The 25523-nt window shown below is 43.4% G+C and overlaps 1 protein-coding gene across 5 annotated transcripts in view; it reads left to right on the top strand.

Moving 5' to 3' along the window:
- elovl5 (ELOVL fatty acid elongase 5) overlaps window positions 1-25523 on the top strand; it is a 63471-nt gene that overhangs the window by 3946 nt on the left and 34002 nt on the right. The gene's annotated exons all lie outside the window — the stretch shown is intronic.

Raw genomic sequence — 25523 nt, forward strand, 5'->3', positions numbered from 1 at the left:
TGTGTGCAATATATATGTATATATCATACAAATATATATATATATCGTTGCGGAGAAGTAATTCCTTGTAAGTAAAGTGGTAGCAAACATAAAAACACCCACTGGATCAGTTTTGCTGCTCTCATGAGGCTTTTAAGAATGTTTTTTAAATGCACAATGCGAGTCCAAAGCGGCTTTGGTTCCTTGTTAAAGTGTGGATCTGCTTTCTCCAGGAGTATGTGTTAAAAGGGAATCAATAAGCTGCGCCCAAACCTGGACCGAAAGCTGAAGTGCAAACGGTTGCAGCTGGATTCTCGGTTTGGTTCGACTAGAAAACCCAGTGTTTTCTGGGTCTGCCTGTCCGTTCTCTCCCTCATGTCAAAAGAGATGTTTAAAAATAATTGTTCGGATTGTACACTGCAGTAACACATTTCTCTTTGTTATATTAGCCTGAGAGAAAGAGAGCGAGAGCGAGAGCGCGCGCGAGAGAGAGAGCGAGAGAGAGGATTCATTGTAGAGATGTTTTTCTCCCTCTCTTTCTCGGTTGTTATACATATTTCTTTGCGGTCCACGTTTTCCTCTCCTTTTTGCTGGTTGCTACGTTCATAACTGTATCAGTGCATCGCTGCTGAACGTGTGTTGATTAACTAACTGCATTCCAAAGCCATTTAGGGCAATGTTCGTACTCTTTTTTTTTTAACTGGGGTCTTTTGAGATGCTGCGAAGTTAACAAAAGCTCCTGGAAGGAGATGCTTTTAGCAAGTGAAACAACGTGCATTGACCCTGGCTGGTTAATATATAATTGCAAGAAAAATCCTGTGCCAACAGAGGATGGATTAGACCTTCCGACTTTCAACCCCCCCCCCCCCCCACCCCCCGCACCCCTATTCAGGGATTTGCTGCTGCAATCAATAGTTCTCTCACAATACAATTCAAAATGCTCGGTCAGATACATGGTGGATTTGTGGTTATAGAAGCAACATTTATTATCACCGGCATAAATTGGGTACAGAACTTTTCTTTGTAGCTGTACTTTGTATCCTGGTTGACTTCCAAGTTGTGGTGGTGGTAGGGGAAGCAAAACAATGATTTACATTTATACAGCGCCTTTTATGTGATGGGGTGTCTTGAAGTGTTTTACAACAACATTTATATAGCACCCCTCAGGCAGGGTAGCGTCCCAGAGCGCTTGACAGTGGTGGAGCACGAGGGGAGGGGCGAGATGACCGTAGGCCCGGTCGAAGAGGAAGGTCTTCAGGCGCGACCTGATAACGGGGAAGGAGTGGGCATGGCGGAGCAAGACAGCGCTGACTGGGCATCCAGGCTGCGGGGGGGTTAGGTGGGGAGAGGAGAGAGGAAGGTGACCGAAAGCTCGGTCAAAAAGATGGTCTTAGGGCAGGCAAAAGATGGGTAATTGCAGGAGTATGGATGATGAGGGAAATTAAGAAGCAGTTCGTATCTGCAATGCACTGTTGCAAATCAACATGTGTCCAATGTTTCAGATTACCGATCAGATTATGGATAGCGGACTGACTTCTCAATTCACCCATAATCAGAATTTCTTGTAGCTTATATTTGGTACATGCATCATACATTTTTCTTGTAGATTTCTGGATTTTTTTCTCTCTCTCTCTCTCTCTCTCTCTCTCTCACACTTTCCCCCCCCGTCCGTCCGTCCATTCCCCTCCCCGCCCACCCCCGCCCCGTCCCTCACACATACACAAAACAATATTGTAGGCGTTTCATTTTCCCCTGCACCTTTTAAATATTCATTCTATCAATTTACATGGATACCCGTTCATTCTACTTTACATGGATCAAAACGATGAATATTCTAAGCAGATTTTTTGTTGAATTCAGTCTGAAGTGTGTGCTGTGTTGGTGCATTCACTTTCAGATGTTGCGTTATGCTGTGAATGCCACTTTAATATAACGGGAGCTGATTTTGTCATACGCACCTCTTTCCAGTTCATAGAACCTGAAAAAAAATTCAGCTTCCCTGCTCTAAGATTAATAGGTGTTGGAGCTTGAATCGGTGGAAAATATCATCCCCGAACCTCTGTGATCATATCTTTACCTTTTCGATTCTAAATCCCCCACAAGTACAACGACAAATTGCATTTGTATCGCGCCTTTCACATCGGGTTGATGTCCCAAGGCACTGGACAGTCAGGGATTTGGACCCGAGCTGGGGGTTGGGATCAGGAGGGGTCACGGGCAGGAAGGATAGGGGTAGAAGGGTGAGCAAAGGCACGGTCGAAGAGGAGGGTCTTGAGACGAGCGAGGCCACGGGACTGTGGAACGAAGTCCAAAGGGACTTAAAAATAATTGGCAACGTTTTTTTGTTTAGATTTTAATGAATGGATTACATGGAATTTCATAGAATATTCACACAATAAATAGCAAGTTATTCTGCCCAACTAGTCTGTGCCGGTATTAATAATAATAATAATAATCCTTGCATTTGATATAGCGCTTTTCACGTCTTCTAGACCTTTCAAAGCGCTTCGCAGAATATACTGTAAAGTGAATTAATTCCTTCTCCCGACCTCACACCCTACCTCCCATATTTCTCTATACCCTTCTTCCTCATGCATGTTTTGAGTTCCCTCTTAAATGCTTTGACCACAGCTCCCAGCAGTGAGTTCCACATTCCTACCACCTTCTGCGTAAAGAAGTTCCTTCTGAACGTTCTTTTCCATCTGCTACTCGCTATCAAGCAGCACCTTGGCACATCGCCCCAACGTGAAAGGTGCTACGTAAATGCAACCTGTTGCTGCTGTACCTTGCAATCCCATACGAATTACATTTATACAGCCCCTTTCACATTCAGAGGATGTCTCACAGTGCTTTCGTTGCTCGCTGGGCACCCAAGCTGGGGGTGGGAGCTGAAGAGGCTGAGGAGGGGAAAGATGGTCAAAGAGCTAAGTCTTGATGTCGTCTCTTTCTATCATTTTGAAGTGGAATTGATCAAGCATTGTATTGTTCGCCCAGTAAAAAAGAATGTGAGTTGGGTTAGATTGTCGTGAGACTGTTAATTTTACCCTCCGTGTGGTTGCAATAGTATTATTGCAGTACGATCACAATTGCGACATCAAATCATCAGTTGGATGAAATTAACCTGTGGCGTGACTGCTTAAACCAACTCACATTGCCTATTAGAGGGTGAACAATCCAACTCTTCACGACGATAGGAAGAGCCGACATCAAAGGATCAAAAAGCGATGTCACTACGAACGCTTGACTGCCACAAGCCAGATACCCTGTGGTAAATCTCCTGACACCTCCGGCTTAAAACACCAAAAGCTACAAGGATCGTGGCTTTGGAAGTGGGGAGGGAGGGAGGGAGGGAGCGAGGGAGTCAGGGGACTTCAGGATGGAGTTCCAGAGAGCGGGCAAAACGGTTGAACGTTCACCCACCAATTGTGGCACGGATAGGACGTGGGACCTGAAACAGGCCAGTGTTGATAGAATCATAGAATTATACAGCACAGAAGGAGGCCATTCGGCCCATTGCGTCTGTGCCGGCTCTTTGAAAAGAACAATCCAATTCAATCCCACTCCCCCTCTCTCTCCCCATAGCCCTGCAAACTTGTCCTCCCAAAATAATTATCTACTTCTCTCTTAAAAGTGGTTATTGAATCGGCTTCCACCGCCCTTTCAGGCAATGCATTCCAGATCTGAACAACTCGCTGTATGAAAAGCTTCTCCTCACCTCCCCTCTGTTTCTTTTAACAACTATTTTAAATCCGTATCCTCGGGTTACCGACCCTCCCGCCAGTGGAAATAGTTTCTCCTTGTTCGTCCTATCGAGTCCCCTCATCATTTTGAAAACTTCTATTAATTCTCCTCTTAACCTTCTCTGCTCCAAGGAGAATAATCCTAACTTCTCTATCTCTCCTGATAACTGAAGTCCCTCATTCCTGGTGCCATCCTGGTAAATCTCCTTTCAGCGCCCTGGGACATCCTCCCAACATGAAAGGTGTTCTATAAATGTAATTTTGTTGTTGTTGTTGCACTCTCTCCAATGCCTTGACATCCTTCCTAAAGTGTGGTGCCCAGAACTGAACACAGTTTCTCGCTGAGGCCTAACCAGTGTTTCATAAAGGTTCATCATAACTTCCTGACTTTTGTATTCTGTGCCCCTATCTATAAAGCCTTGTATCCCGTATGCTTTTTTAACAGCTTTATCTCCCTGTCCTGCCACCTTCAAAGATTTACTTATATGACCCCCCAGGTCTCTCTGTTCTTTCATCCCCTTTAAGATTGTACCATCAGCTTATATTGTCTCTCCTCATTCTTCCTCCTAAAATGCATCACTTTGCATTTCTCCACATTAAACTTCATCTGCCACGTGTCTGCCCATTTTACCAGTCTGTCTATGTCCATTTGCAATCTGCTACTATCCTCTTCACTGTTTACTACTATTTCTAGTTTAGTATCAGCTGCAAACTTGGAAATTGTACTCCTTAAACCCAAGTCCAGGTCATTTATATAGATCAAAAACAGCAGTGGTCCAAATACCGCCCCTTGGGGGACACCACTGCACATTTCCCTCCAGTCAGGAAAACAACCGTTCATCACCACTCTCTGCTTTCTGTTTTCCAGCCAGTTCTGCATCCATGCTGATACTGTCCCTTTGAGACTGTGGGCTTCTATTTTGCTTACAAGTCTCTTATGTGACGCCTTTGTCACCTCAAGGCTGGACTATGGGAACTCTCTCCTCGCCGGCCTTCCCGCCACCTCCCTCCACAAGCTGCAGGTCATTCAGAACTCTGCAGCTCGTGTACTGTCCCGCACCAGGCTTCGGGACCACATCACTCCCACCCTCGCTCGCCTCCACTGGCTCCCCATCCCCCAGAGGATCGAATTCAAGATCCTCATCCTCACCTACAAGGCCATTCATGGCCTTGCTCCCTCCTACCTCTCCGACCTACTATCCCCCTACCTACCTGCCCGTACCTCCGTTCCTCCGGCTCCGGTCTGCTCCACGTCCCCCGCCCCAACCGCCCTACCATCGGTGGTCGGGCCTTCAGCCTCTCAGCCCCCAGGCTCTGGAACTCCATCCCCCAGTGCCTTCGCCTTGCTTCCTCCCTTTCCTCCTTCAAGGCCGGTCTCAAAACCTTTCTCTTTGACCGAGCCTTCAGCTCCCCTCTCGACTCTCTTCCCCCTCCTCGCTCCCTCCCTTCCCTCCCTCACCCTGACCATTTCCCCCCTCCTCGCTCCCTCCCTTCCCTCACCCTGACCATTTCCCCCTGCTCGGGTCATGACCCAACTGTGCAGCGCCTTGGGACGTCCTCCTGACGTGAAAGGCGCTTTATAAATGGAATCTTGTTGTTGTTTATCAAGCGCCTTTTGAAAATATAAACTACATCAACTGCACTACCTTCATCCACCCTCTCCGTTACTTCATCAAAAAAAACTCTCAGCTTTGTTAGACGTGATTTGCCTTTAACAAATCCGTGTTGGCTGCCCTTTATTAACCCATATTTTTCTAAGTGAAAATTAATTTTGTCCTGGATTATAGTCTCTAGAAGTTCTTGCTGATTGACCTGTATTTCCCAGGTTTATCCTTCTGCCCCTTTTTGTAAAGGGGAGTAACATTTGCAACCCTCCAGTCGTCTGGCACCACCCCGGTGTCTAAGGAGGATTGAAAGATTGTGGCCAGAGCCTCCGTTATTTCCACCCTTACTTCCCTCAGTAACCGAGGATGCATCCCATCTAGACCGAGTGACTTATCTACCTTGAGCACCGTCAACCTTTTTAGTACCTCCACGCTGTTCATTCTTAACCTATCCAATTTCTCTACCCTCTCCTCCAATACTGTGGCATTAGCTGCATCCTCTTCTTTTGTGAAGACAGATGCAAAGTTCTCTTTCAGTACGTCAGCCATACCCTCTGCCTCCACAAGAAGATTTCCTCTTTGGTTCTTAATAGGCCCCTCCGTACCTTTGACTATCTTTTATTCTTTATATGCTTATAAAATACCTGAGGATTCCCTTTTATGTTACCCACTAATCTTTTCTCATCTTTGCTTTTTGCCCCTCATTATTTCATTTCAGTTATCCTCTGTACATTCTGTATTCTGTTTGATTATCTTCTGTATTTTGGACCTGACATTTATCATAAATCTCCTTTCTCTGTTTTATTTTAATCCCAATTTCCTTAGACATCCAGGGAGGTTTGGATACCCTACATTTCCCCTTTGTGGGAATGTATTTGTTCTGTCCTCGAATTATCTCCTCCTTGAAGGCTTCCCATTGCTTGTTAATAACAACAACAAGATTACATTTGTATAGCGCCTTTAACGTTGGGAGAACATTCCAAGGCGCTGTTAACTGTTTTACCTGCTAATCTTTCTTTCCAGTCCAACCTTAGGTTCTTCTTTAACTCATTGAAATGAACCCTCTTCCAGGTGAGTATCTTCACTTTGATTGTTCCTTGTCCCTTTTCATAAGTACACTAAACCTAATGACATTGTGATCACTGTTGTCCAGATGTTATCCTACTGAACGTGCTTCACTTCATTCCCCAGAACTAGATCCAGCACTGCTTCTTTCCTCGTTGGGCTGGAAATATACTGATCCAAAAAGTTATCCTGCACACATTTCAGGAATCCTTCCCCCTCCTTGCCCTTTACACGGTTATTTTGCCGGTCTATGTTAGAATAATTGAAGTCCCCCATTATCACTACTCTATTAGTTTTGCATCTTTCTGAAACCTGTTTGCAGATTTGCTCATCCATCTCCTTCCCACTATTTGTTGGTCTATATATAGTAAACACCTAACAGAGTAGCAGCTCCTTTTCTGCTTTTTAACTCTAACCAAATAGATTCTGTTTTTAGACCCTCTAGCACAGCGTCGCTTTCCAGGGCCGTAACCGTGTCTAATCAATATATAATAAACAAAACAATAATAAATTGGTCATTTCCAATCCACAACTGTTTGTGGGACACTGCTGTGCGCAATTGGCTGCCGCGTTTCGCCCACAAATATACGGTCAATTCACTTTACAGTCTATTCTGTGAAGCGTTTTCAGACGTCGAGAAGACTTGAAAAGCGCTATATCAAATGCAAGGATTATTATTATTAATATTGCCAGCCACCTCCTTTATTCCTTCCCTATCCCTCCTGAATACATTGTAGGCAGGATTATTCAGTTCCCATTCCTGCCCTTGTTTGATCCAGGTCTCCGTTATTGCCAATACATCATAACCCCATGTGGCAACTTAAGACTGCAGCTCACAATCTTATTTGTTACACTCCATGCATTTACAAAACCGACTTAGTCTATTCTGCATTTCTCCCCCGTCTAATCCCTCCTTTTTCAGGATTACTCCTTATTACATTGCTGTTCGTCTCTCCCAGCCCTCAGTGTAAATGGTTTGTCCTTTCTAATGCTACATTCTGATTCCCTTGCCCCCTCGAAATTAGTTTAAACCCTTCACTGAGTGTTCACTGAGTAAAAGGAGCAATCAGGTCGGTGGTGCTTAAGGACATAAGAATTTGCTCAGCAAAAGAATATCGCCACCATTCTGGCAGTCGCATATGCATGTCATGTTCCAAACTACAGGATGACCAAAAGGTCATGATATCTACCCAATTATCTAATAAAAAATAATTTCTTTAAGACTTATTAGACACTGTAATGCTATCACGACTTTTTGGTCACCCCGTAGTTACTGTATCCTGAGATATTATTTCCGATAGATAGAAGGCATAACTGTTTATGCCGACTCATTATAACCTGCGACCAACAAGTAAAAACAGTCTGATTATGTTCATCTTATCTATCCTTTAATCAATTTGAACACTTCTGTCAGGTCCCTTTTCAATTGCTTCATCTCCAAAGAAAAAAAGTCCTAACCTGTCCTGCCATTTCTTGATTGATTAATGACCAGGTACCAATATCCTTCCATCACAATTGCGCCTTGGATGATTAAGTACATGTTTATGTCCGCAGGACTGGCTGGTATTACTGCAGACCTATCTGGATAATCATTTTTAATTTTTGAACATAGGTCCTTATTTTATTAACCTCAAATAAAGGTTGAATGGAGGGGGGCTGGCGGGGGTGGGGAGGGGCTGAGTAGGACCCCCCCACCTCATTCATACCCAGAATAAAAAATAATAATAATAATTTGGTCACTCAATCCACGACTTTGTGGGACACTGCTGTGCGCAATTGGCTGCTGCGTTTCATCCTCAACACATAGTCAATTCACTTTACAATATATCCTGGAAAGCGCTTTGAGACATCTCAACCAGGTAATAAGACGTTATATCAATTGCCAGGATTATTATATTGTTTTATAATATTATTATCTGGTTCTGAGACCAACTGTGATGCAACTGCGCTCCTCAAGATGAGATATGTATCACCTTAACAGTCTGGTTATCAAATCCAAACCCTTGCATCTGTCAGCAATCAGGTAGGCATAGTAACACTGCTGTAGCCAATCTAATTGTACACTGACTATCATTTTATAGACAAAAATGGGTAGCTCTAGTCTAGGCCATAGCTGCGCGAAAGTTGTTAGTGTAGTGTGTTGTGTTGCACCTTTCGTTCACACACTGATCCCCCTTCCACTGGACTCGATTTCTGTTTCCCAGCGCACCAGTTTTCATGTGGAGTTTCAATGGGGATCATGTGCTGGGTCACATTACTGCTGCAATCATTGCTCTGCTTCTATTTTCATCCTAACAGAAAGTCTTTGACCGCCACACACAGTATCGGATCACCAACAAAATAGAGCATTTTGTTTTCACTCAGTACTAATGTGGTCAGACAGTGTCTGAGAGCTGAGAGCTGGTGCAATTCCTGCATTATTTCATGGAGACTCTCCTGAATGGCTCCCGTCAGTGCCTCCACACCTCAGGTCCTGACAGCGTCACCTTCCACTCTCCGCCTCGCCCTTGCCTCCTTCAAGACCCATTTCAAGATCCTCCTTTTTGACTGTGCTTTCGATCACTACTTCTGCAAATGCTGTACAAATGTTCTTCATTAAGTCTCATGAGAGTACAGGCCTCTGATTATGTGATTTTGTGCCCAAAGATGCCCAGATACCAGAATACTATTATTGCTATTGGATCCAGATGTCAGCCTGGCTCAGTTGGTAATGCTCTTGTCTCTGAGTCAGAGGGTTGTGGGTTCAAAATAAAAAGGATCTGCATTTCAGTTGCTGAAAACCTGGGCATAACTACAATCCCAGTAACGCCCCACGCCCTCAACACAACCCCGCAACTATAGATATACAGCAGGTTAGTTAGCTCAGCTCATACCTATCCACATCTGTACAATAAGCCATTGTATAAGCACTCAAGCCTCAAGAGAGTTGTGGGTTCAAGCTCCCCCTTAGGTGGGCTGCAGTGTTGGGGGGGGGGTTTGGTGGGCTGTGTTGGAAGTGCTGTACTTCAGGTGAGACTCTAAACTGAGGTCCTGTCTGCCTGCTCAGCAGGACCCTGGGGACCTCACAGAACTATTTGAAAAGACAAGGGCGTTTCTCCTGGAGTCCTGGCCAACAGTCCCCCCAGATAAAATTAGTCATTCATTTCATATCTGTCAGTGGGGTGTTGCTGTATGCAAATTGGCTACTGATATGGCCTAGAAAACACACAGTCACGAGCTACACTTTATAGTAAATCCCGTGAAGCTCTTTGAGACTTTCTCTGAACTGTATTAAGGATTATTATTATCCGTTCACTCGCCCATATACTGGTAATTTGCATTCAGAAATTATATAACAACAACAAGCGCCTGTCACGTCGGGAGGATGTCCCAAGGCGCTGGACAGTGTACAGCATTTCAGACCCGAGCTGTGGTCAGGGGGGGAGGGGAAGTGGGGTGGCCGATGGCATGGTTGAAGAGGAGGGTTTTGAGACAGGACTTGAAGGAGGCTAAGGAGGGGGCGAGACGGAGTGATTGGGGGATGGAATTCCACAGGTTGGGGGCAGAGTGGCTGAAGGCTCTCCCACCAATGGTGGGGCGGGTGGGTCGGGAGACGTGGAGCAGACTGGAGCCGGCTGAGCGGAGGGAGCGAGCGGGTTGGTAGGGGGTTAGGAGGTCGCAGAGGTAGGGTGGGGCGAGGCCATGGAGGGCTTTGTAGGTGAGGACCAAGATCTTGAACTGGATCCTCTGAAGGATAGGGAGCCAATGGTGTCGAGCGAGAGTGGGGGGCAATGGGGTCGCGGAGTTTGGTGCGGGAGAGGACACGGGCTGCAGAGTTCTGGATTATCTGAGCCTGTGGAGGGAGGAGTTGGGAAGGCCGACAAGCAGAGCGTTTGCATAGTCGAGCCTGGAGGTGATGCAGGCATGAACAAGAGGCTCAGCGGCCTGAGGGGTGAGGTAGTGGCGGAGTCGGGCGATGTTACAGAGAACATGTGAATCATAATTGTGATTTGTAGAGATGAAAATCATTTATTTGAAATTGTTTGAGTTGGAGGAAAGATTTGATATTCACTATGTGTGAGTGTAGGGGTTCAAACTCTTGCCTTCTGAAGTCTTCAATTGTAACAGTGTAGGGAGTGTCCTTCTCCAGTGTTGCAATTCCACGCAAATTCTCATTGCAACTTAGTTCTAGTTTTCAGATAAGTTTGTATGAATCATCCTTTGTTTTGTGATGTAAAGTGCATCTCAAGATCTATTTCTTTTGACCGTGCTTTGGGTCATCTTTTCCCACCCCCCCTCGGCTCCCACACTCAGCTCAGGTACCCAGTAGCTTTTGGGCATTTTCCGACATGAAAGGCGCTATATAAATATTGTAAAATTTGTGTATTGTAAGGAGTCGTGTTTCCATCACGGAAACCATACCGTTCGTTATAACCTACCATTTAAATTTTTTTATATGAAGTGTGTTTTCCCATCACGGAGCGAAGCGGGTTCTGGTCAGTCTCACATTTCATTTTTTCTCTCTTGCTTCCATTCTCTGTTTCCCTTCCTCCCACTTTCCACTGAGGCTCACAGAAGAGTTTCTGCGCCCTCAATTCCTGTTAACCCTGCAAGCCAAAACACTAGTGTTAGGGTGGTCCTAGCAGGAGAAGCAGCGGGAAGCTTGTCAGACAGTGCTTTCGATGACAAGCTATGTGATTTAGCTGGTTGGACTCCGGCTGTGCCCCAACACACACTCTGGGGTCCCCAAACCTTGGCTCTTTACCAACCTGTGCCTGGCACTCTCTGGAATTCGGTAAACAGGAGTCAGACACCAGGCTGATCAAACACTTTGTATTTCTTGCTGTCTTGTGCTTTCCAGTTTCTCTTCTGGCTTCATTCTGCCTTTTTATACTCTTGTTTCTTTCTCATTCTTCTTTGGCTCCTTCGCCCACAAAACACACAGTCCCTACACTTTATCCTGTATCCTGTGAAGTGCTTTGGAATGTCCTCCCAATGTGAAAGGTGCATTACCAAATGTAAGGATTATTATTATTATTATCATTTTTCCATCTTTTCTTTTCCTGGGATGTTTTTCCCTTCATATTCCGCTTGTTAATTCTCCATATAAGTTCGCCCACAAAATATACAGTCAATTCACTTTACAGTATATTCTGTGAAGCGCTTTGAGACGTCTCGAAGACGTGATAAGGTGCTATAGCAAACGCAAGGATTATTATTATTATAAGTTTACCTTTTCACTAAAAGTAGCAACCCAGGTTAATAAGGCCATAAAGAAGCAAACCAGGCATTTCTAGAGGGATAGAATGAAAAGCAGGGAAGTTATGGTAAATTTACATCGAACCTTGGTTAGACCACACTTAGAATACTGTGTGCGGTTCTGGTCCCCACATTATAGGAGGGATGTAGAGGCACTGGAGAGGGTGCAAAGGAGATTCACAAGGATGATCCCAGAACTGAGAGGTTATACCTATCAAGAAAGGCTGAACACACTTGGAATTTTTTCTCTTGAAAAGAGGAGGGTAAGGGCTGACCTGATTGAGGTCTTTAAAATGATGAAAGGTTTTGAGAGGATAGACACAGGGAAGATGTTTCCTCTTGTGGGGGAGACCAAAACCAGGGGCCATCAATATAAAATAGTGACAAATAGATCAAATCGGGAAGTTAGAAGCAATTTCTTCACACAGAGAGTAGTGGGAATGTGGAACATGCTACCACAAGGAGTTCTTGAGGCGAATAGCATAGATGTATTTAAGGGAAAGCTCGATAGGTACATGAGGGAGAAAGGAATAGAAGGTTATGCTGATAGGCTTAGTTGAGGAAGGGCAGGAGGAGGCTCATGTGGAGCATAAGCACCAGCTTAGACCAGTTGGGCCGAATGGCCTGTTTCTGTGCTGTATATTCAAATGTATTCTAATGTATTTTGCTTTTGCACTTTGTCTTTCATAAAGTCCAATTTTCTTTTATCTTTTATCTTTCTCACTATCACACTTTCTCTTTCTCAAGTCTCTTGTTTCTTTCATATTTCTTTCTCTGTTGTTCCCTTATCCACTGTCTCTTACCTCCTTTCATTCACTGCCAACCTTTAAAGCCCGCCTTAAGATCCATCTTCAGTCACTCTCTTCCCCCACCCCGCCCCACCCATCTTGAGATCCCAGTCAGCTGTGTAAAGTGTACTGAGACATCTTCCTGACGTGAAAGGTGCTCTATAAATGTAAATTGTTGCTGTTTTAAGTCGTCGTTACAGATGCCTCTGGCTTCACTTTGTTGTTCTAAACCCAATAAGCCCCAAAAAAATAGCGTTGGGAATTGATTGGTTTTGCCTTGGTGAATAATATTGTTAATTGAACCAAATTTGTTTTCCTGACGTGTTGTCTCAATTCTTTGCCGTTTCTCAGACGGGAAAGGATTTGAAATGCAGTGACGCTAATAATCCAATCTTTAATGTGTGTGTGTGGGGAGGGTGTGTAATGCCTGGATTATAATAGCTGCTGATCTTTTAACCTATTTCTACAGACTTCAGACTGAAGAAAACATTTCCCTTTTGTCTTCTGCTGCGCTATAGTGTCTAATACCTGTACTAATTGGGATCAGTCTCAAACTCTGGATCCAGAAAAAGGGCAGAAAACAAAAAAGTAATGTACCAATTCAGGTTATATTGTTATGTAGTTCCATAGTGTGCCATCCCTTCTCTCTCTCTTTCTCTCTCTCATTCTCTGCCTTTCTCTCTTTCTGCCATTCCTGGCCACTCTGGTTACACTCCGCATACACACTCCGCCCCACCGTCAGCAAAGCTTTCAACCAACTTGTCCCCCACCCTCTGGAAATCTCTTTCAAAGTCCCTCCACTTCCAGCCCCCCACGTCAGCTTGCAAAGCTCCTCTAAAGTCCTGTCACTGACTCCACTTTGAGTCACTCTATCTCCCCCATCATTCCTATCTCCCTCCCAGCTCGTGCTCCCACTCAATCTTTCTTAAGTGCTTTGAGATGTTTTCCCTGTATGAAAGGCAAATGTTTTCTCTCCTTCTTTTCTTTCCGATTCTCCATCTCTCAGATGCTTTCTCTCTCTTGCATATCTGATAACCTCGTGTGTGTGAGTGCATCACATCCCGACTTTACATCCAGACTTATTCCAATGGATAAGCAAATGCTGCTGATGGATGGCCTGCTGATGTGGTGATCTATTACACAAATAACAATTCTCGGCGCAAAAGCAAATGTACCTTCCCCTAAAATCTGTTTTAGGGGAAGGGGGAAGTAAGCACGATCAAAAAAGGAAGGGCTTCAGGCAGGATTTAAAAGTGGGGAGGGAAGGGGCAGAAGGATTGAGGGAGAGAGTTTCAGGGCACAGTAGTTGAAGGCCACGACTGTTTGTGGGACATTGCTGTGCACAATTGGCTGTCGAGTTTCGCCCACAAAATATACGGTCAGTTCACGTCACAGTATATTCTGTGAAAAGCTTTGAGACGTCTCAGAGTCATGATTAGGTGCTATATCAAATGCAAGAATTATTATTATCAAGATTGAATGCACTGCACCTAGAAATGAGAGAGCAAATTCTTGTGTCTCTGCCTAACATTTTTCAGTTTTCCATAAACACAAGGAGTCGACTGCAGTTTGGCAAATACTGTCAGATGGGTTAAAAAATAGTTTGGCAAGTGTACGTTAGACCAGTTTACCTCAGGTCAGTACTGTAAGCGGGAAAAAGCTTGAGAGAATTTTGCGTGTGCTATTATTGCTCATCTGAAGATAGCCTAAGGATTAGCCAGCCACAGATGCTGAAGAAACAGGTCATGCCTTAGAAAGGTAGCTGGAGCTACAGTAATTCATTTAGGTTTGCAAGTGCAATTTAGTACAATCATTTACACTACGTGGATCTTCAGAAAGAATTTTGTAATATTGCACAATGCATTATAGAAAGAAGATTAAGTCTAATGGAATTAATTGACTGCTGGTTAATTAGATCGGAAGATGGCTTCAGAACAGAAAGCAGAAGCTGCTGCTTCTGCTGCTAAATGGAACACTGATTCGACAGGGATTTAATCTGGGTACCATTGCTGTTCACATTATTCTTCTACCTATAAGGTTGACATGATTTTTCTTATCGCTTAATGCAAGGAGATTGAGAGCAGGAAGCCACGCTTAAATTTCCTGTTCCACAATTTGCATTGGCAACAAGCTGAGGCGAGCTCAGCACATGCGCCACTGAGAAAATTCATGAGATTCTGTTAACCAGAGCCAAACGTTGATAGTCTTGATGTCGTTAAAGAGCTGAGAGTGCCACTGTCTCTTTAATAACAATACAAAATGGTCTCGTAAAAGGAATTGGGCAATGGATTGTTCAGAGTACTATTTTTGAGTACCAGTCAGAAGAGTGATTGGCAAATTTGTTGTGCAGCTTTGGGCAACCTCCAGCCAGAGCCAAGATCCCGCAGGTTGGTGTTATTATTATTATTATTATCATTATTATTCCCTATGGGAATAGCACTTCACTCTTCTGGCCATTGAGACATCTTTTCTATTTCTTTTGCCTCCTGATCAGCATGCTTCCAACTCCTATTGATGCCATTGATGGTGCTCAGAGAGACCAAGGTGAATCGGGCACTTAGTCCTGAAGCTCTGGAACACTCTTCCTCCAGCCCTCCGCTTTGCTCTTTCCTTCCCCATGTTCAGGTCACGCCTGAAGGTCTTCCTCTTCGACCGTGCCTACGGTCACCTCCCCCCCACCCCCCCCCCGGCTCGGCATCATGCTCCACCATTGTCAAGCGCTCTGGGACGCTGCCCCGCGTGAGAGTCGTTATATAAATGCAAGTTGTTGTTGTAGTTCAACTTCTGAACTGAGGCTATGACAAGAGACTTGACTTGCAAAAGCTGAACTTGTATGAATTCAAGAAGGGGGCACAGCCCAGGTTTTTAAGATGCTGAGGGAAACGCAGCAGGTTCATTAACTTTGGTCGTAATAACTGTCATTTTTACAGCACCTTATCACGTCAAATTGTCTCAAAGCACTCCGTAAGGCGTGGCTGTCCATTGTAGTGACTGTTTTTGTAGGCAAACATGAGGGCCAGAACCAAACAATGAGTTCAAACTCTTTCCCCCCACCACGCGCACACACACACGCAGGTCTGTTTGTGTAGAACATATACACTTAATGCTTGACAATCGCTACCTCTTTTAAAAACAAATAGCTGATGATCTGTTATCACTAGAGACAGAGCAAAGGCACAATCTAGATACTTAACTGCTGAAAGAAATGGACGATTTATAGCAGTCAGTCGTCATTACTTGTGAGCACAGAACCTAGAAGGGAAGAGCGTAAAACTGACAAGTAGGGCTTGAGATTAAAATAATCCGTGTGAAGGTCGTGGATATATGGAGTAGATTTCAAGATGAAGATGTAATGGTCAAAATTGCATGTGCTCTGTTGAGGGATAAAATGTAAGGTGTCTGGTGTTAAAGTATGTACCAGTGCAGATATTATTTGGCGTAAAACATCAGGATGTCACTAAGTGTTGTGTCCAGGACTCCCTGCTTGATTTGACCTGAGGAAGGTAGTGTTTCAAAGGCCATTGGAAAGTTCTGTCAAAATGTACACATTTTCTCCAGCAACTCACAATTGCCAGTTGTTCAGAGCAGTTGTACTGTGCCCAGCAAGTCTTTTTGTGGAGGAAGGAGCTGAGGTCATCAAATAATTCCAAAGGATTTTGCAGTCAGCTGTGTTTGCTCTGCTAATTAAAGCAAACCTCTGAGATCTTCTTAAACCCTACCAGTCCACCCACTTCCTCCGCCCACTTCACATCCCCCCCCGCCCTCCACCATCATCGGTCGAGCCTTTAGCCTTTTTACCCAGATCCTCTTCACCTTACCCATTCCCTACCCAATTCATTCACCAATAACGAAATAAGTATCTACAAAGATTAAAGACAAAGGAAAATCAATTGCAATTCATCTAAATTTCTAAATTATGATTTATTTTTTACCAAAAAGCCACCCGGATTTCTATTTTCCAAAGAGAAAGTTGGAAAAAGGTCACTACAATACAAAATTACATTTGTACAGCGCCTTTCACGTCAGGAGGATGTCCCAAGGCACTGGGAACAGGTGGTAGTTACTGCTGCTTTAAGGTCCCACAGGAGTATTACATAATAATTCATTACACTCTTGTGGATGCCATTAACCAAAACACTAAGATTTCCTATATTAAGGGCACGCTTACTAACCTTACTTCCCTGTATGACCATATGAAAGTGTGTTAAAGATCCTGTGAGACTATTTAAAGAGAGAAGTGAACTTCTGGCCAAACACAGCTAACAGTCTACTTACAAGGCTTATTTCCCTGTTTGACCATATGGAAATAGGATGGTGATCTTTCCGTTAACAAGACTCCTCGTTATGAACAGTACCTCTTACCACACAGCACTTTCTCAGCAATGCGCTGGAGTGTAAGTTTAGATTATGAACTCAAAGACTTGACATGGAACTTGAACTCACAATCTTCCTACCCAGAGGCAACAGTCTGACTGAGCCTCTTGCGCTCACTGAACATATTACTGCAGAGCCAGGTTTCTGCACTGTCTGTGCCAAATCAAATTATTTTACGTTGAGCAATATTGTTATGTCAGTGTAATAAATTGCACAGGATCATTAACATTTGAGTGGCTTAATTTAATTGACCATTAACCTCCATTATGGTAATGTATAAGAATCAGCACTAGTCCACTGTCGCTGATGTCTCTCTCCAGTTTTTGTGACCTGGAGTCTCTGTAGCTCAGTGGATAGAGCACTCGCCTCGCAAGCGAGAGGACCTGGGTTCGATTCCCGGGCCTGGTGAAACATTGGGCAAGTTTCCTTACTCCACGCACCTCTGTTTAGCTAGCACTAAGTAGGTAAACAGTAGTAAGTAGGTAAGTAAGTAGGTACCTGGTTGTTAGTCGATTGGTGGATCGCTTTTCCGGGGGTAATAGATTAAAAATAATAATTTGGTCACTCAATCCACGACTGTTTGTGGGACGCTGCTGTGCACAATTTGTAGCCGCCTTTCACTCACAAAATAGACAGTCAATTCACTTTACGTATATTCTGTGAAGCACTTTGAGATGTCTTGAAGATAATAATAAATAAATAATAATAAGATGTGCTAAGGCGCTAGATCAAGTGTCAAGCTTATATTATTATTGGGCTACGTAGCTATGTTTCAGCTGCGGAACTTTTTATTACTACATAATTGCATTGGCGATAGAGAGAGGAGAGGTGGGGAGGATTATTAGATGATAATAATCCTTGCATTTGATATAGCGCCTTAATATGTCTTTGAGATGTCGCAAAGTGCTTCACAGAATACACTGTAAAATGAATTGACTGTATATTTTGTGGGCATCAACTGAGGGTGAGGTGAGACTGAGAAGTGTAACCACTCCAGCTCAAAGCAAAAACGTAATGTTACATCAACCGAGTCAGTAGCTTATTGGAGGAAGAGATTCTGTACTGTGCTTGAATAGGGTTGAAACAAGGAGTGTGCCATGTGTCACAAGATCACAAGAATGATTCATCTGATCTCATCATTCCAAAATACCCACCTTGCTGTCCTCCCATCACAGCATTACGTAGGAACATAGGGACAGGAGTAGGCCATTCAGCACCTCGAGCCTGTATACCTCAACTCCAATAACCCGTCTTTGCCATATCTTCCACGAAAAATATGGTTAACGTTAATCAGTTGCTTCACTGGAGCAAAGAATTTAGTGTCCCTGACCGTGATCTCCTTTGTGTCTACTTCAGTCACTGTTTCGCCCCGTTTTTGTGTGGAGTCCTGTAGTGTATTGGTTAGTACTCGCCTCGCAAGCGAGAGGATCCGGGTTTGATTCCCGGGCAGGGCGAAACCTTAGGCAAGTTTTCTTACTCCTCACGCCTATGTTTACCTAGCAGTAAGTAGGGACCCGGTTGTTAGTCAATTGGCGGATCTCATTCCGGGGATAATATCCCCTTTTTTAAAAAAATTTGGTCACTCAATCCGAAACTGTTTGTGGGCCACTGTTTGTGGGGCACTCAATCCATTTTACAGTATATTCTGTGAAGCGCTTTGAGAGTCTCAATGACGTGATAAAGCGCTATATCAAATGTAAGGATTGTTATTATATTATTTACCATCAAAGTGCTGTTAATTACAGACAGTTGCATAGGTCAAGTTTGTCATTTCTACTTAGTATCAATCGAAATCCCTTTGGTGGGTGTAAATCAAGCAGTGTTGGATATGAATATTTGGAGTTAATGTCCCAGCAGCAAATGCACTGCTTAAATGTGCATAACTGTCAAAAGTGCCTGTGAACATGATCTCTGTACTTACTGAAGAGGAAATGGAGTTCCTTAGACTTCAAATTAAATCTATAAATTGCTATGGTCAGTGATATTGGTCTTTATTCTTATCATGATAACAATCCTTTCATTTTATATAGCGTCTTTCACATAGGAAAGATGTCACAAAGCGATTCAAGGGTTCAGTATAAAGTATAGTGTTTGTGTATTTTTTTGTGGGCGAATGTGGCAGACAATTTGAGCGCAGCAATGTCGCTCAAACAGCCATGAAGTGAATGATCAATTTTTGACTATATGAGCCCAAAATTCTGACATGGGGCTTCAGATCACAACCTTCCGGTTCGGAAGAAGAGTGCTGAGCCAAATTGACACCTTCTTTATAGCTTTATTTATTCCATTTTCTGTTTCATGAGGCAAAATTCATCAAATGATTAATTTGTACCATGCCTTTCATTTTGCTGAAATATCCCCGCGACAGAGAAATGCTCGTTCAGTCTTTCTCAGGGTTAAGGGACAGCTCACTTTGAACAATATCATTTGTCTCCTGAGAGAGAATTCGATTGCAGCAAAGCAGAAATGCAGCTGGACCGCAAATGTTTCATTTTGTGGTGACTTGTGATTTTTTTTTAATCCTTGCGATTCAGCAAAATGTGTTACTTGTAGCGAAAAGGTTTTGCTGATAAAAATGCCTTCGTAAATAATATCTGTTCACCTTTAAGCTAGTTGAACAGGCACTTGAGGTCAAGGGCAGTGGAAAAGTCTCCTCGTTGGAGTTTCTGACTCTCAGGAACATTCAAGATAAATTACCCACAGATGTGTCAGTTAACTAACAAACCAACCAAAGATGCAGAAGAATTTGTAGTTTGTAGAACATCAAAGCTTTTTAATCGTAGGACTATTTTGGCTTTGCATTTTTTTTCTTTATTATAATTGTTGGCTGAATGTTACAAATGGCAGGAAATTACATCTCATTAAAGTAAACAAGCATTCCTTCCTAAATATCTGCCGTTAGATTGCCCAAAATTGTTGTTGAAACCATGCCAAAGCAAATCTGAGCCCAGATTACACAATCGTGTTTATTGTAATGGCTATGAACGCTTGCCGTTAAAATTGCAAGGACACTACTCTTTCTTCACCCAGTCTTTTTTTGTTACCTTTGTATATGGTAGTGAGATATCAGCCAGGCTCAGTTGTTAGCACACTCACTCGCCTTGGAGTCAGAAGCTTTTGTGGTGTCAAGCTGCACATCAGGACTCGCATAGTCCAGGCTGATACTCCAATGGAGCTGCGTTGCATTGCGTAGCCTCAAGAGTAGAGACTCTGTTGGTGTTTTTCATTTGACCCTCCTTGCATTTGATAGAGTGCCTTATCACACCATTGAGACGTCGCAAAGCGTCTCACAGAATATACTGTAAAGTGAATTGACTGTGTATTTCGTGGGCGAAAATATTTATTCCCAAAACAATTGTTTCTCCCCAAAAGAGTCTTGATTGTTGATCACTGACATTACCAGGCTTCTGACGAAGGTTTGTACACTTGAGTTTATTTTTAACATTTGCACCACGGAGATCGGAGATATAGCCAGAAGCTTACTGTCAAATGGCTTCTTTTGGAGGGATCGTGGTATTGCAGGCAGCTAAATATAGGGGAGCTTTTTTTTGTAGATACCTGTGTATTTTTGAAACTTGAGAAAGTTTACAATGCTGTATAAAAAGATTGCAAGTCCTAGTTCGCCTTCCACCTTCCTGGTGGTCACATGCACATATGTCCCAAACTCCCCATGTACTGTATCCCATAATGTTATTTCCTAAAAGAAAACTAATAATCCTTGCCTTATCACCTCATTGAGACGTCTCAAAGCTCTTCACAGAATATACTGTAAAGTGAATTGACTATTTTCTGAACTAAGCACGGCAATGAGGGTGCTTTAATGAACCATGATCTAAACGGGGTAAAATTCCACCTTGTTCTAGATTTACTCTATTATTCGCCCACAAATATACAGTCAATTCACTTTACAGTGTGTTCTGTGAAGCGCTTTGGGACGTCCTCCTGACGTGAAAAGCGCTATATCAAATGCAAGGATTATTATTATTATTATTATTATTAACAGATCAGAACATTTCAGGATGTGCAGAATTCAGCAAATTGTTCAGTTTTGACTTTAATTCCAAAGCCTATTGCCTTCATTTTTTTTACAAAAAAAACTTCACAATTAAACACTGTATTTAAGAATTTTGTCCATTCTGGACGATCTGAAATGTTATAATAATAATAATCCTTATATTTGATATAGTACCTTTCACATCAGTGAGACGTCTCAAAGCGCTTCACATGATTTACTGTAAAGTGTAGTGATTGTGTAAGTGAACATGGCAGCGAATTTGTGCACAGAATTCCCTTTAATAAATGGATTTGTGTCAACCTGGTTCTCAGCATAATTTTAGTTGGCAGATTTTTGTTTCTGGCTCAGTATTTCTGCAAGCCCTGACTGTGATGTGCTGCAGAAAGTCTGTCAGAAAGCACAATCCGTGCTGCGTTCAAAAGAATAATTATGCAGAGGATGCTACACTGTGCAGTACATAAAGTACCTTGCAATTAAATATTATTCCGTGACCCAGGCAAAACCACGATTGCTCGCTAAACAATTTCCGAATGACAACAACTTTTTTTTTAAGGTATCGGCTAGGCTCAGTTAGGAACATAAGAACAGGAGTAGGGCATTCAGCCCCTCGAGCCTATTCCGTTATTCTATTAGGTCATGGCTGATCTGTACCTCAACTCCCAATTAGCCGCCTCTGCCCCATATCCCTTGATACCCTGACCTAACAAAAATCTATCCAGCTCAGTCTTTTGAATTTGAATGGTAGCAGGTTGTGTGTTCAAGCCTCACGTCAGGACTTTGAGCTCACATTGTCTATGCTGGTTCTGCCATCTCCAGTACAGTGCTGAGGGAGCCTTCCATTGTCGGAGGTGCCATCCTTCAGATGAGATGTTCAGGTCCCTCTGCCTGTTCGGGTGAACTATTCGAAAAGAGGAGGGAGGTTGGGTTAGTGTCCTGGCCAGCAAACCCCCAAATAAAGTTGGTCATTTTGTGGTCGTTTTGTGGGGCAATTGGGCTCCTGGGTTCGCCTACAAATACACAGTCACTGCACTTCCAATTTACACTTCAGTAAATTCTCTGGAGAGTTTTGAGAAGTCTCAACAACGTTATACGGCGCTGTATCAAATACAAGGATAATTAACTCTTTAATCTCAGTAGAGAGCCGTTGGGGCTAGCAGTCCCCACTCCCCCCCTTCCCCCCGCCCACAAACAATTGGTCACTCACTCCATGACTGTTTACGGGACACCGCTGTGAGATGTGGCCACGTTTCGCACACAAAATGCACAGTCGATCCACTTTACAATATATCCCATGAAGCACCGTGAGACGTCTCAATGACGTGATAAGGCGCTGCATCGAATGCAAAGCTATAATTATTAGTAGTATTTTATCAGGTGAAGAAAGATGTGTTTACTGTTGTGAGAACTCGATAAATATTCATATCTTAACACATTGTCTTTACACGTGTGTGAGTATTTGTATTCAAAGGAGGAAATGAATAAAGAAATGTCTATTGATAGCAAGCGCAGTGTTAATTAGCTGGGCCGTGCTACCTTGTTGCTCAGCGCTGAAGCAACTACAGGTTGGATCGCATCAGAACCGGTCCAACACATGTATTTGGCTACAATGAAGCCAAACGACCCCGATTAGCATCCATGTGCAAAAATACCATTTGTTGCTCAGTAGCTGCGGACTGTCAAATGAATATTAATGCTGTTTGTACGTTGAAGCACACTGCAGTCAGTGCCAGGAGGAATGATTGTATGAAGCCCTTTTCTGGTAAATTGCATTCATCCATTACAATCAATGAGTTGGTTGTTTCGACCAGAACTCAGATCTTATTCCTTCACTGGACTTTATCCAGCAACAATAATAATAGTATAATAATATAATCCTTGCATTTGATATAGCGCCTTCTCACGGCTTCGAGGCGTCTCAAAGGGCTTCACAGATTATACTGTAAAGTGAATTGACTGTATATTTTCTGGGAGAAATGCGGCAGCCAATTGCGCACAGCAGTGTCCCACAAACAGTCGTGGATTAAGTGATCAAATTAATATTAGTATTTATTTACTTATTTGAAGGGATTATTACAACAACAACAATAAGATTACATTTGCATAGCGCCTTTCATGTCGGGAGGACGTCCCAAGGAAAATTACCCCTGGAAAAGTGATCCGCCAATCAACTAACAACTGGGTTTCTACTTACTGCTCGGTAAACATAGGTGTGTGGAGTAAGGAAACTTGCCTAATGTTTCGCCCTGCCTTGGAATCGAACCCAGGTCCTCTCGCTTGCGAGGCGAGTGCTCTAACCAATACTTTGCAGCCAGCTTTAGGCTTTTGTAGCCTGGTGTTCCACAGGATGCTTATTGGAGTGACGATGGGGTGTAAAATGTGGTTTACGGTAATAGCTCACATGCTCACCATGTCAAAGGTATACAAGTGGCCTGAGTAATATGGTTCCCCTGGAAATCCCTGCCTCAATCCCTCTGCCTTGCCCACTCTTTGCCTATCCTCAGATCGCACTTGAAGACTTTCTTCTTCGACCGTGCTTATAGTCACCTCTCCTTTTTCTCCAGCTCGGTATTAGAACTACCCCATTCTTAAGCATTTCGAGACGCCACCCCTCATGAAGCGCGCTGTATAAATCTACTTGTTATTGTAGTTAACCAATGATGAGGATTTACAGAACGGCCCTGCTCAGGAATTGAACCCAGGTCCTCTCACTTGCGAGATGAGTGCTCTAACCAATACGCTACAGGACACTCCACATAACACTTTTCCAGTTTAACATTTTTTCCATTTTGTGAAGTACTTCAAAGTCTTTTACGTGAAAGACGCGATGGAAATGTGAGTTTTCTAATTGTACGGTCTGTCTGCAGTTTGCTCTGACTTTGTCGGAAAGTTTTTGATGTTTATTTTGAAGCTCTGAGCCTCTGGAGTGTGAAGTAGGATGATTTGTGACATGTGAAAATTGACAGCCTTGTTACATGCAATCTAAACAGGATATAGGGAAATCAATAAGATGAGCCTTTTTTTATAATTCTGAATATTCAGCTGATAACCTTGACAATCGATACACACAGCAGTAATGCATTAGCATTTAAAATGGGAATACAAAGGTCCAACACAGAAGTTAACATGGTAAGAATCTGCCCTGCTGTGAGACAAACAGTCTTGCAACTTTTTCTGTGTGAAAGTTACCAATGGTGGCAAATGCGCAATTCTTTTAAACACTAGAAAAATCTTTTCTTAATAGAGCCCTATCACGTTGTAACTCAAAGCATGCGAGAATAATTAGGTGTCAGCCTGGCTCAGTGAAATGCACTCTCGCCTCTGAGTCAGAAGGTTGTGGGTTCACAAGCTCCACATCGGGACATGGAGCTCAGAGACTCATCAAGCATTTTGAAGCCGAATGAGGCAATCAATTTGCACATAGCAATGACCCACAACCAGCCCTGAAGTGAATGACTAATTTTATCCGGGGGAATCGTTGGTCAGGGCAGCAGGAGAGAAATAATTTCCTCGAGATATTAAATCGAAGCTCTGTCTGTCTGCCTGTGGATGTTAAAGATCCCATGGCACTGTTCAGAAAGAGAAGGGAGTTTCCTCCTGTGTCCTGCCAGCAATCCCCCAGATAAAATTAGTCATTCAGTTCAGTGTGAGAATGTGGAATTTGTTGGCAGAAGCCGTGGTGGAAGGGAAAAGGAACAATGTATTTAATAATAATCCTTGCATTTGATACAGTGCCTTATCACGTTGCTGAGACATTGCAAAGCGCTTCACAGTATATATTGTAAAGTGGAATGACTGTGTATTTTGTGGAAGAAAGGCTGGCAGCCAATTGCGCACAGCAGCGTCCCACAAACAGTCGTGGATTGAATGACCAATTTTTTTTGGGTGGGGGGATTATGACCCTTGGAAAGTGATCCACCAATTAATTCATTAACAACCGGGTTCCTACTTGCTGCTAGAAGAGTGTGCAGTAAGGAAACTTGCCTAAGGTTTCGCCCTGCCTGAGGATCGAACCTGGTACCTATCGCTTGCGAGGCAAGCGGGCTAACCACTGAGCTACAGAGGAAACTTGCTGTGTACATGAGGGAGAGGGGAATAGAGAGGTATAGGAGAGGGGTGTGGGAGGAGGGGCGGGGGCTCAGCCGACTTCGGCAAAGACAATCAATGACTGCCCTGTAATGGCCCACGTAATTCATGTTCTCATTTTCCGTTTAGTATTTTTTCTTTTGCAAAGTGTACAGCAGTCTTCCTGCTTATGCTTCCAGCTGGAACAAGCTGTTGAACTGTGCATTTCTCAACGGTTATCGCCAGAGCAGCTCCATAAATATCTGACACACTTGAGGCAGAGCGAGTCAGCTGATGTCAAGGTGGTTTGGGCTGTTGCCTGAGATAGACCACTGTGTCTTGCTGCCATATGACACTTTCCACACTGTAACCCAGCCAAGCATTATAGTCATAGTCAGCCCTGGAGCTTTGAACTTGTTGGTGTTGCTGGTTGGAAGCCAAAGTATTGAACTGTTTGCAATACTGTCTGCAACAAGCGGTTTTTTTTTTTTTTGCAATGATTTTTCCTTTGCTGTGAATATGGATTGAGTAAGTGGATACCAATATAACAAGCAAATGGGGAGGTTAGGAGAGACAATTTCATGCCCAGAGAAGGATGTGGAATGCCCTGCTGGGAGTAGTGGTTCAGGCAGAATCCATATTGGTTAGCTTTCGAGAT

Source organism: Callorhinchus milii, unplaced genomic scaffold, assembly GCF_018977255.1.
Source record: "Callorhinchus milii isolate IMCB2004 unplaced genomic scaffold, IMCB_Cmil_1.0 Scaffold3, whole genome shotgun sequence".
Lineage (NCBI taxonomy): Eukaryota > Metazoa > Chordata > Chondrichthyes > Chimaeriformes > Callorhinchidae > Callorhinchus > Callorhinchus milii.